Source organism: Camarhynchus parvulus, chromosome 18, assembly GCF_901933205.1.
Source record: "Camarhynchus parvulus chromosome 18, STF_HiC, whole genome shotgun sequence".
NCBI classification, from domain to species: Eukaryota; Metazoa; Chordata; class Aves; order Passeriformes; family Thraupidae; genus Camarhynchus; species Camarhynchus parvulus.
The window spans coordinates 8864120-8876715 of record NC_044588.1 but is presented as its reverse complement, the minus strand read 5'-3'; the positions used below and the strand labels follow the sequence as shown (position 1 = coordinate 8876715).

The 12596-nt window shown below is 45.1% G+C and overlaps 1 long non-coding RNA gene and 4 other non-coding genes across 8 annotated transcripts; 2 read left to right on the top strand and 3 right to left on the bottom strand.

Moving 5' to 3' along the window:
• Positions 1-1000: 1000 nt before the first annotated feature.
• TRNAQ-UUG lies at positions 1001-1072 on the bottom strand. Its single transcript has one exon. It is a non-coding gene; the product is annotated as a tRNA-Gln (tRNA).
• Positions 1073-2003: 931 nt separating this feature from the next.
• Positions 2004-2075, bottom strand: TRNAQ-CUG. Its single transcript has one exon. It is a non-coding gene; the product is annotated as a tRNA-Gln (tRNA).
• Positions 2076-3088: 1013 nt separating this feature from the next.
• Positions 3089-3160, bottom strand: TRNAM-CAU. The gene has a single exon. It is a non-coding gene; the product is annotated as a tRNA-Met (tRNA).
• Positions 3161-3986: 826 nt separating this feature from the next.
• LOC115911429 lies at positions 3987-4093 on the top strand. Its single transcript, XR_004061265.1, has one exon. It is a non-coding gene; the product is annotated as a U6 spliceosomal RNA (small nuclear RNA).
• A 2262-nt stretch (positions 4094-6355) lies between these two features.
• On the top strand, positions 6356-10734 carry LOC115911428. 4 transcript variants are annotated; one of them, XR_004061263.1, is made up of 5 exons: positions 6356-6970; positions 7135-7338; positions 7425-7550; positions 7735-7842; positions 10582-10734. It is a non-coding gene; the product is annotated as an uncharacterized LOC115911428 (long non-coding RNA). The 4 variants fall into 4 exon arrangements; XR_004061264.1 differs by lacking the exon at positions 10582-10734 and adding an exon at positions 7934-9538; XR_004061262.1 differs by lacking the exon at positions 10582-10734 and having other exon boundaries at positions 6356-6766; positions 7735-9538.
• The last annotated feature ends 1862 nt before the right edge of the window (positions 10735-12596 follow it).

Here is a 12596-nt window from a genome sequence, read left to right as displayed (position 1 = left end):
CAGTTTTGTATCAGCACTTTATGGGACTTTTGGATTACAGCTGCACCTCAAACTCTGCTAAATGGAAGGAGGAGGTTGCCAGATGAATGGTGATTAGCTCTCTAAAATTGTTAATGTATTGATTCCTTGCAGGGCACACAAGCCCTGTGGCTTCACAGCTCTTGTGCTGGGGTGTGAAGCCAGCCTGTGAGAGTGGCTGGCTGTGCTGAGGGTACTGGACAGACATTGAAAACACTGCTGCACAGGAAAAGATCTTTGAGTGTGACCTGATCCAACAGTTGAGAAAAGGATGAAAATCAGCCCTGACACAGACAATGGATTTTTTTCATCACTAGGTTGTGTGAAAATTTAATTAATTGAGCAAACATTTCCATATGATCTCTTGAGCAGTTGGGACCTGGATTTTTATTTCCAATAAGAACTCGATTTGAAGGTGTTCTGTGATTTTTTTCAAGGGTTACCTGGCCAGAGGAGGAGGAGGAGCTGTTGAACAGAGCAGCCTTGCTCCTGTTGCTGTGCAAACAAGTGACTTGTAGGACAGGTTTGGAGGAGGGAAGCCAAGGTGTAAGATGTCCTTAGCTGCTCTGGAAAGGAAAGATAACTACTGAGGGTTTGTGTCAGTGAAGCAGAGGGAATATCCATTTAAATTGTGCAATTTATCCCAAACCACTGCGTTTCTGCCCGTATTTTCCAATGAGTAGTTGGAATATAACTTGAAAATAACATCCAAATTCTGCACATCTGCCTGATGAAATTCTCCACAGTGTAAATGCCTCCCCCCAAAAGTACTTAATGTAGAACAGCAGTAAAAATACAACGAAACACCTAATTTAAAAGTAGCAAGAATTACATGAAGTCTTTTGTCAATTTCGTTGCATTGAAGAGAACTGGGAAGAATGTGACCGCTGAGGGCGAGGACACCCCGCGGGCTGGGCTGGAGCTTCAGCGTGTGCGCTCTGTCCCTGCTGGGCTAAGAAGCAGAAAAGGAGAGACCTGGGGCAGGTTCTACCGAGATTTGAACTCGGATCGCTGGATTCAAAGTCCAGAGTGCTGACCATTACACCATAGAACCGGGCGGTGCCTTCTCTGTCCGCCAGCCCCCAGAATTAATCCATAGTCAACAAATCTGCTGGGAAACGGGTTTCTTCTGTTTGCCCTGCCCTTGTACCTGGGATGGCCGATGAGAATCTAACACGACCTAAATATTCTGTTTGTTCCGAGTTTCTGCGGCGTTTGTTGTCTTTACAGAATCGTGGAATGGTTTGGGTTGGAAGAGACCTTAAAATCATCCAGTCCCAGCCCTGCCATGGGCAGGGACACCTTCCACCATCCCACCTTGCTCCAAGCCCTGTCCAACCTGGCCTTGAATGCTGCCAGAGCATCGAGCTTCTCTGGGCACCCTGTGCCAGGGCTGTGCCACCCTCACAGGGAACAATTCCTTCCCAATTCCCTTCGAATCCTCCCTGTGGCAGAGTGAAGCCATCCCCCTTGTCCTGTCACTCCATCCCTTGTCCCAAGTCCCTCTCCAGCTCTCCTGGAGCCCCTTTGGGCACCACAATAAGGTCACCCCTGGTGAAATGAGGGCAGAAAGCCAATATGAACACTGGGGAACATCTGCTGTCAGAGAGACCCCAAAAGAGCTCCCTGAGCTCAGAGACATCCCTGCAGAGCTCAGCAGCTGCCACCAGCTGTGCTGATGCAGAATTTAGAAATGTGTTTCCACACAGGCAATTCAAAGCACAGAAAGAAAATGAACAATATGCTGTGACATGTCTGAGATTCTTCAGATAATTTCAGATAAGTCAGAAAGTAGTAAACTGGCTGCGATAAATAATAGATTGGGGGGAACAGGAAAACTCTGTGGTTGGTTACTGTTCTACTTTAGATATGTATTCCACCAGCCATGGGACGTTTACGGCATTCTAAGAGTCCGTGCAAAACGCCTTAAAGCCACTTTCCATGGTTCTGAGCAGGAAATAATTGTGTTTGTGGCAAAAACTTTCAGGTTCCACCGAGATTTGAACTCGGATCGCTGGATTCAGAGTCCAGAGTGCTAACCATTACACCATGGAACCACACAATGTGACCCCCTGAGCCGCGCCTACTGAGCCAGACTCAGGGAAAGCCAATTCCATAATTCCCATGGATCTATGAATGAGATTCCTGCCTTGTTTTCCTTCCATGTATCCCACACGTACTCATCCCATGTAAGAATTCCACTGTTTATTTTATCCCATTCTACAGCCCTGAAAACAACACCCACTGAGCAGCACTGTGCCATTAAGCTCACAGAGCCTTTTTCCTCAGATCATTTACTCAGAGGCCAAATACAGACTTTCAATACCACGTGCATTGATTTTTATGTTTTCCCATTTGTGTTTTTATTTTGTTTTCCCGCATTTTATGCTGAGAGTCTGTTTCCTATGGTTGGCATTGCCACAATGTTTCATTTAATCAGGCAAGACAGGGAAAAACTACAAATATGTGCAAGGAGCTTTTGACGCCTGATTAAAGACAAGGATCTCCTGGAGCAGGTCCAGATGAAGGCATGAAGATGCTCAGAGGAGCACTTCTTCTATAAGGAAAGGCTGACAGAGCTGGGGCTGCTCAGCCTGGAGCAGAGAAGGCTCCCAGGGGGCCTTGTGACCATTTAGATTATAAGGGAGCTTTCTTATGAAAGATAAAAGAAGAAACTTTGCACCACAAGGGTGCTGAGGCAGTGGCACAGGGTGCCCAGAGAGGTGGCAGATGCCCCAACCTTGGAAACATTCAAAGCCAGCTTGGACGGGGCTCTGAGCAGCTTGTGTATCCCTAATCATGGCAGGGGGTGGGACTAAATGGCCTTTAAGGGTCCCTTCCAACCCAAACCATCCTGTGACACCACTAGACCTTCAAATGGCGCTAAAAAACAGCTGTGGGCATCCCAGCGCCCTGCCCGTTCCTTACTCGCATCAGCTATACTGCATGTCGCCAAGATTTCAGCAAAAACATCTCGCACCAGCCACAGCCCTATCCCCCACACCCAAAACTAACCAGCAAAGAGGAGAGGACGGGCGGCGTGCCGTGAGAAAAACGAAAACATTCACGCTAGCAGAGGATGGTTTCGATCCATCGACCTCTGGGTTATGGGCCCAGCACGCTTCCGCTGCGCCACTCTGCTGCTCACACCAAGCTCTTCTCCTGCCCCAGCTTAGAACGAGTAACGCCACACAAGCCTCGTTCATGTATGTACATGTACCCCGCCCGCCCCGGCGGCCACGCGGTCCCGCTGCAGCTGCCCGCTCCGGAGATACACTCCAAATATAGCAGGAGTAATGGTCATAACTTAAACTCGAAAAGTTTCGCCTCAGCAGGAGGAAGAAGCTCCTCACGCTGACGGTGGCAGAGCAGCGGAACGGCTGCCCAAGGAGCGGTGGAGTCTCCCTCTCTGCAGACATTCAAACCCACCTGGACGCGTTCCGCTGTCACCTGCTCGGGGTGACCCTGCCTTGGTCGGCGGGGGCTTTGATCTCCACACGGACCTTCCAACCCGAACGATTCTGATTCTGCGCAACGAGAATGGCTTCAGCCACCCGCTATCGCCACAGGACAGCAATATTAACTAATTTAGGTCCAAACCACCGATGTGGCACCGCAGAAAGTGTCACATTCCCAGCTGCGCACAGCCGAACTTGACTTCGAAACCCGCCGGGGGTTGTTGACACAGAACGGCCCCGCGAGGAGCCCCGGTACCGCCCCGCCCCAGAGTGCTTTGCGCGTATTTGCATACAGCAGCGCTATTTGCATAACCCCGGTTGGGCCGGAATTTGGGGTCTGTTCCCCCCTCCCCGCCGTCTCCTGCCCGCCAGACCCTCCGTATAGTCGGGGTGCTGTGCACGGCTGCTGCTGCTCCCACCGGCACCATCGTTTGTCCCAACAGAGTCACCCTGACCTTGAGGATCACGAATCCTGAGGGTATAAATACCAGCGGGTAGGGGCTCAAATTCGTGCTCGCTTCGGCAGCACATATACTAAAATTGGAACGATACAGAGAAGATTAGCATGGCCCCTGCGCAAGGATGACACGCAAATTCGTGAAGCGTTCCATATTTTTTCCTCCCTCTCCTCCAGCCCCCCAAGCCTGGAAGGCGAAGCTTCGGGATAACCACACTCTCTATGACACAGGAGAGTCAGGGGAGAGGACGCAATCTGGAGTGGCACCAGGGAAGGTTTAGGTTGCACATCCGGAAGATTTTCTTAATGAAAAGGGAAATTAAACATCAGAATGGGCTGCCCAGGGTGGAGTCGCCATCCCTGGAGGTGTTCAAGAAACAGCTGGACATTGCACTCGATGCTGTGGTCTGGTTGACAAGGTGTTGCTTGGGTCACAGGTTGGACACGATGATCTCAGAGGTTTTGCAACTGATTCTGTGATTCTGTGAGCCCCCTCTGGCACCCCAGCAGCTCCCAGGACCCCCAGAGACACAGCCAGGATAACAGTGGGTTCCCAACAGCTCCCAGGACCCCCAGAGACACAGCCAGGATAACAGTGGGTTCCCAACAGCTCCCAGGACCCCCAGAGACACAGCCAGGATAACAGTGGGTTCCCAACAGCTCCCAGGACCCCCAGAGACACAGCCAGGATAACAGTGGGTCCCTTACTCCGTCCTACTGCTCCTGGGCCAAGGTCCCGCTGGCCCTAAAGGCACAAGGACGGGCACTGAGGTGCCAGTGCCTTGGGAGGGTGTCTGACCTGGCTCAGCTCCTCTCTGTACGGCACAGAACACGTTCTCCCCAAGAGACCCAGAGGCTCAGGGCTGACCCCAGCTGGGCCCAGAAGTTTTCCCTTCAGTAACAAATTCACTATAGTTGCTGCAGAGAATTGACTCACAAATGAGAGCGTTTGCTCTGTAGGGACTCACCTCCAGACACAGATTCCAGGGTGAAAATTTGGCAAAAAGAGCATCACTGAAGGCACGGGTACCACCCAGAGCTACCACGGGCCAAAAAGCTCGAGTTCCTTTGCCTAGAGGGTGTGTGGCAAAGCACTGAATTGAGATGGACTGCTTCTCTTAAAGATCTACAGCTACTGTAAGAAAATAGGAGTTATTTTTGGAATAACTCTTTTATGGAATAAGTCTTTTATGAAGAGGTAGTGCTTTTTTGGCTTTGGCACTGGGGATTTTGTTTTAATTCAGCCTGAATCCTGTGATGGGATGAGTGAAGCTAAATGAGGTGGGTGCTTTTTGAAAGAAAAAAGCAGAACAGAGGCAGATGGTGAGGGGGAGAAAGTAAAATAGGAAACCTGAAATAAGTATATTGTTAGAGATGCCATTTTTCTGTAGTAAAAAAGCTTCAGCTTCTTGGTTTGATTGACTGGTTTGGTTTTTTTTTTACTTCATGTTTTTTGCCTGTTTTATTGCATGTGAGGTAGCACACAGCATAATTCAGTTTCTTTTTCAGACAAAAACTATTAATTTTCTTCAGATATGATGATAACAGATAAAAGAAGGAAGTTAGGAAGCTCATGTGAAAGAATTTAAAGGTGATGAATCATCCAACCTCAGCAGTGAACAATAAACGTGAGGAATTCTACTTTGGTATTACTTGGATTAGGCCGCTCAAAGTGTATTCAGAGTGCAGGTCTTGGCTTCATGTTCCTTAAAAGTGGCAGGTATATTGTCCGTCTCTTGTTAAGATAAAATTATCCAAATATTGCTGGCTAACTTGGTCTGAGTTTTTAGATATGTATTTTTAAAAACAGGCTGTGTTAGCAGGAATGTGCAGAGGTGCCAAGGACCTGGTGGAATGCAGGTTTTGTATATGTCACTCTTGGAACACACTGTGACAACAGGGATTGCAAATTCTCACTGCATTTTCTTTCTCTTGGTGTCACTGATTTTGCATTTTCACAGGTAGGTCGCATTTCAAACATCTTTTGTTCTTCAGAGCAAAATTCTAGTTTTGTCTTTGAATCTGGCCTTTCAGAAGGTAAGATAACCACACAGTATTTTGGATATTCATCCTGCGAATTGCTGCTTGGGAAAAGAGTAGATTTTTTTATTCTGCATACGTAATTGAAGTTTGTTATTAAAAAATATTAAAAAAAAACCCCACAAAACATACTGGGTTATTTATTCCTCAGGGCTTCAGTGAAGGGCTGAGAACAGTTTTTACCGGAGGGCCACCGGCTGCTCCCTCAGGACAGGTTTCGAGCCATTGCCTTGGTTTAACACTTAAAATCCTTTTTTTTAGCCTTTTCCTTAAAACCGGGGCGGGCCCCTCACGTCACCGTGGCGCCATCAGCGCGCGCCCCCGGTCACATGTTCCTTGTTTATCCCGGGCGCTGCCGCGGCCGGTGAGGCACCGACAGACCGACCCCGACTGACAGACCGACCACCCCGCCGGGGGCAACGGGACACTGGCGTGGGGGCAAAGGGAATGGCAGCGGGGAAAGGGTGTACCCCGCAGGGGCGCTGTGAAGTGCGCTTGTCCGCCCTGCGGAGCAGGGAGAGGGGCTGGTGTTCCCTCAGGGGTGCATGAGGCGGGAATGTCTGTGTCTGTGCGTATGTCTGTCTGTGTGTGTCTGCCCTAGGAGCGGTGTGAGGCAGGAATGGTCCCTCCCGGTAGGAGCGGTGTGGGGCGATAATGGACCCTCCCATTAGGAGCGGTGTAAGGCGGGAATGGCTCCTCCCCTCAGGGGCGTTGTGAGGCGGGAATGGCTCCTCCCCGCAGGAGCGGCGTGAGGCGGGAATGTCCTCTGCCCTCCCCTCAGGAGCGGTGTGAGGTGGGAATGGTTCCTCCTCTCCCTTCTCGCGAATGGCCCATCACCTCCCCTCAGGAGCGGCGTGGGGCGGGAATGGCCGTGCACTCCCGTCAGGAGCGGTGTGAGGGACTGTCCCGCAGTCTTTTGCCGTGTTCCGCCTGGCAGCGGCCCGGTTCTCCGCCGTTGTTGCCGCGAAGGGACATCGAGGGAGGAAGAACCGAGCGGGTGGGCGCGGGTCGGGAGCCATCGGTGCGCGGCTGCAGCGGGTGCTGGACTTGCGAGGAGCTGAAGGTGTTCGGCCATCAGTCCTCGCTGTGCTGGCTCGGGACGCTGAGTTACCAGCTGTTGTTCTGAGCTGCCTTTCAATAAAGCCTCTGCTTTATTTTCAGGCTCACCATGTCCTTGCCAGCAAAGAGGTTTGGAAGGCCCTCAGTGTTGTCTTTTCTGGAAAAGAAAAAGAGAAAGCGAAGCCTTGATAGAAGAAGGGGGAAAACAAGGATTTATGTGGGAGATCACATTGACCGGTAGCTGACGCTCAAGGAGAAGTTGGATTTCAGAAATTACTCAGAAGTTGCGGGGTTTTTATTGGACATGTGAGTAGATTGTCACGATATTCCTGTTTGCTAATAGCAAGTAAATAATTCTGAGTGTTGATACCAGTTGTGTCTTTTCTTTCTAGGTATGACAGTTACAACCTGTTGTCAAAAGCTCTGCTCTGTCCCCTCTCTGAGGGTGCGAGAAGGATCACTGGAAGGGAAGAAAGAGCATTGTCAGCCAGCACTCCTTTAATAGCAGCAGATGGAACGTTAGTACTGTCCTCTCCTTACTTGGAAAGGGTGGATAAAATATTTTTCTTGGTACCACTTGAAGGACTGTAGCTGACGTTTAAAAATAATAAGATAAAAGTTGTATATAAAAAGGAAAATGTACAGCTAATTTTAGTTAAATTGAAGATGCTGAATATCTTTTGTTCTTACTTTTGATTCTAGTAGGTGAATGAGTTGGGGTTCGGAAGGCGATTCTATGGCAGAGAAGAATCCTTGGAAGCTAGGTCAGGAGTAAATAAATACCAGTGCTGATGAAGCTGAAAAATTCAGGTACATTCTTCAAAATAGTATCTTTCTCTGGCACTATAATTTTAGTTTGGAGTGCAGCACTGACTGAATCCTTGGGACTGATTTGATGCAGGTGCGACAGAGGGTTTGTGTTTAATTGATTGCTTACTTCAGCCTTCTGAGATGAGAGAAATATTGTGAAAAATTGTTTGGTATGAAAACAACTTCGTTGCCCTAAAAGGTAAGGCAGTGAGGCTTTGGAACAGTCTCATGATATCAATGAAGGTTCTAAATCCCATCAAATACATAAAATGCTGGGCAAATGATCAGGCATGTGTACAGTGGTAATTGTACAAGGCTAAGGAGCAACAGCTGCCTAAGAATGAGGAGAGTCAAAAATAAGAGGAGTTTAATGAGGCAGGCATCCTAAGGCATACTGTGTTATTCCAGGGAATATTTCTTATCAGGAGCAGTTGTATAGCCTCACTATGAGGAAAATGGTTTGTGTTTCAGTGTCTGAACCCCACATCAGTGGTGACACTGTTGGGTTTGTCTTTGGCTCCCAGGAGAGCAGTGAGGTGGAGTGCAGATGTCACTGAGGTTCTTAGTGGCTGTGGGATGTCCCAAAGTCCTGTTGGTAGCTGAACTTCCATTATAAAGTAAGACCAAACTCAGTTGCTAACTCAGTGTTTTTAGAAAGCTGGGCAAATAGAAAAAAATTAGTTTTCTTCAGAAAGGAACGGTGTTTATGTTAATGTGTAGTTCTTTCTTGTTTTCAGAGGTGTGGTACTGCGCTTCCTATTGAAGGGAGGTGATGCAGGCGGGTATTTCCTGCTTTCCAGGCTCTTGCCTGTCATGTTTTCCTGTTGTTGTTTTGTTTGTATTTGAATTAATAATCATAAAGCAGCTGTTGTATTCTAGGCTTTTTACTCTTGAGTCTAATTTTAGGTTGACTAAACACTAGCTATTAAGGGACTGCACACATCAAAGACAGTGGAGGAACAGCACTTAAATTCAGCTTCGTTGGTGGCTTAATGATTGGTTTCTGGCTTGGTTTTGGAGCCTGATGACATTGGCTTTCAGCAGTTTTAGAGAATTAAGTTGATGAAGAAGCAGTGGGGGAGTCAAGTAGATTCTTGCCAGGTGAAATGCAATGGTTTTTTGAGTTGTGACTATTGTGAGGAGTTGGCAGGCTGATATAACAGGAAGGAAAGAATGTACAGAAATTCTGATTTAAAGGGGCATTAGCAGGGCAAAGCCAAATGGAAGGGTTACCAACCCATGTCCAGTAAGGTTTCTGAAGACAATCAGTCCTTCTCCAGTGCTTCTTGTGTTATTAGCTTATAACTTTAATATTTGGAATTTAACCAAGCATATTTAAAATTGTTTTTCTGGTGTACATGTAACAATTACAAAGCTGTCAAAGCAGATAATAAACAATATTTTTTAAAATATATGTCATTTGCTCTAACATTGAAAAGTAATGAGCCAAAGTAGTTGAACAGGATTTTTTGAGGAAGCTTTGGGGAATTTGAGATTCTTTTACTATTGTAGTAGTTGAGTGATATGGATTTAAAAATTCCTTTACTGTGTTAAAAGACAAATTCTCATGATAGAAATGCCCATGCCAGAGGGTTGGAACAAGATGATCTTTAAGGTCTCTTCCAACTCAAACCATTCTGTGATTCTATGAACTTTCTTGGGATTTGATTATGGACTGTATCTTTTTTTTTTCTCAATTCAGTAAAAATGAAACAGAATACAAATCCAAAATGGATACTCAGAAGTGTCACAGCAGTTCAGAGAGGATGGCTGAAGTGTGCAGTGGGATGAGTTGGTGTCAGTCAGTAACAAATGCTGAACTGGGAGGCTTCAGCTGTCCCTGTCTCTCCTAATTTGGCCCTGGTTGTACCTTTTGTAATGATCTTTGCTACACAGCTTTCCTCATAGCTGTGGGACTTTGCAAGACTCTGTTGCAGAACTTCTCTTCGTCTTGAGTAATGTATTTTCTGGAAACCCATGTGATTACTGTCCAGTTGTAAAGTGCCATTCCCTTGGAAAGCAAATAAAGGATCTCCAGGGAAGGTCCAGCAAGCTGTTGATGCTACAGACCTACCATGACAAAGATGAACAGCTGAGGAGTTTCTTAGCAAGCAGGAAAGTGTAAGTTAAATTTAAAAGAAAAAAGGCAAGGAAATAAAAAACCTGATAAATATAACCTGCTTGGTAGGACAGCTTCCTGTTCTCTTCAAACAAATCAATTTTCAGTATCTTGTTTTGACTAGTTGCAATTTTTAATTGGCCTAAAAGATTCTGCATGTACTGCTTGTGATCTTTAGTGTTCATAGTTTGTTTTTAATTAAAGAAAGAGAAAAAAAAAAGAAAAAAACAAAAACAACCACCCCCCACCCCTGTCAAACCACAGTCTGTGGTTGTTTCACTAATGTGACTTCAAAGGGACTGTAACACAGCTTTTCCTTACAGACAGTTGAGTGGTTAGTGTCAGACAAATAATTTATTGTAATGCAGAATGCTGGTCTGTATTTCACTGTAGTGAAACTTCAGTTTATATATCATAAAACATAAGGTGTTGGTCTCTTTATGTGTATTGCACTTAGAAAAGCACAAATGCACTTATTGTGATATTTCCTCTTATTTCCAGGTTAGAAGATTGTATTAAGGGAGTGCACTTCCCTAGACATAGTGAAACAATATAAACTTATTTCACGTTTAGGTATTTGAATGTCATATTGTAACTCTTATTACTGTGTTGCTTTTCAGGGTGAGCAGCAAGAAGAAAATCAAGCTCTTGCATAACAATACGGGGCAATTTTTATTCCATTTTGATTTTGCTGTGAGGATATTGTGAACTGTAAAGAATTACTGTAAGTTGTGTGAAATTCACTGTTGTGTTGAACAGCACATTAAACTCAATTACCTAACATTTTATTGTGTTATGTCAATGTTTAAGTGTGTGGAGTGGATTATTTCCCTGAAAGAGTCTGTACAGAGTTCTCTGAGAGGCAACAAAAGAAGACAAGCTGAAGTGCTCATGGTTTTGCTAAACTTAGTCAGAATTTAATAACTTTTTGTAGGTTATTTTAATGACTGAGTTCCTTACATTTTATTTAAAACTCAGAAGGGCTAAGATAGAAACAATATTCTGGTGTCAGTTACAGCATCAAGTGTGCTTCCATCTGAATGTGTTTCTTGGAATGCTTCTCTTTAGGGAACAAATGTAACATATCCCATATATTGGAAGGCATTTGTGCAGGTGATTGGTGTCCTGGAAAATGATGGATAAAAATGCTGGACTGTAGATTGCGTTGCTGCCTTTGAAAAAATGAGTAATTGAGATGAGCTACTCTGGTGCTTATCTAAAATCTTCTGTGATTGAATCATTTGATGTCTTGCTTTGCTTTTGATAGTACAAAAGCTGATACATGAGCTGATAAGTGATGCATCAATTATTTTCTTCTGTAACAGAGACGAAATAAGTGCAGTACTTTCAGTAACTGAAGTTCTACAGAACGGTGTTGGCGGTTCTGAATGTTTTGTAGTTACCAAGTGTGAGTAATCCTGGAGAGGTTTTGAACCAAGAAGCTGAAGTTGGTACAGCATTCAGGGTATTCAGTGTATGGTTATCAGAAGCACAGAAACTTCCAGTGTTCTGATTTGAACTTTTTTTTTCTTTAACCACACACTTGCATAAGCTTTCAGGTCTTGATCTTACAGTATTCAAGCCAGCTGGGCTTTCCCACCAACTTACACTAGAACAGCCTCTCTGTGGGGAGAAATTCCCCTAATTAGATCATTATACTCTGCATTCAGTTTTTTAAATGAGCTACTTCACTGGGTGTAAGAAACTGCTGTTGCACTTAAATATTGACTTGATGCTTTTGAAGTATCTGAATTCAATGTTGCTTTATGAACAATAGATTTTACTCTAAATGTTGTACAGATAGATTAAAAAAAAAAAAGTTGAGAAGTTGAGACTTTCTCAAAATGAAAATGCCACTTCTTCTGTATTTGTGTTCTGTACCTTTCAGATTTTTCTTTGACCAGACAATGACTCATGTAAATAACTCAGTTTGGCTCATGGAAGAAGTGTGACTGGTGACACTTATGCTCAGTGAAGTGTCTTCCAGTGCTCTCAGATTTTCAGTTGTTGGTGTCATTACAGTGAGAAGGGAAGAGGACTCAGCCTTCTGTTACATTTTCCTTCAAAGGTTTCAAGATCAGAAGAATCCACAACTGCATGTTCTCAGCCAGTTCAACCTCATTCTTGTGCCTTTTTAAATGCACACTGCAAATATTTCTATTATTTAATGACTTACTGTTATGCAAGTAGAATAACACTGCCAGTGCCTGATTTGTTGAGTTGCACTCACTGTGTAAATTAGAGGTAGAAGATTATTCTTGTTCATGGTACTGAAATATAGTACAACTCATCCCTTACTAAGGCTTCCTCCAAACCTCCCGTGACACTGGCACTTCGTGCTGAAGAAAAATCACGAGAAAGTAGACTTGTAAACATTTCCTTTTGTAGTGTTATAGTGTGACAGATGACATACTTGGGTTGCTATATGACCATACGCTTTTGAATATCTCACTTCTGTAGAGCAGAATGTTATCATTGCTGTTTTCCAGTGAAGTTAGCAGAATGGTGAATGGAAATGATTCTGGAACAAGATTCTTTCTTCTGATGGTTATGATGGGCAGTGGCTCTGCTTTAGTCAAAATGGCCAAGAAAGGCTTTCTGCTCCTGTGGGTCTATAAAAATTGTGGAGTTTGAT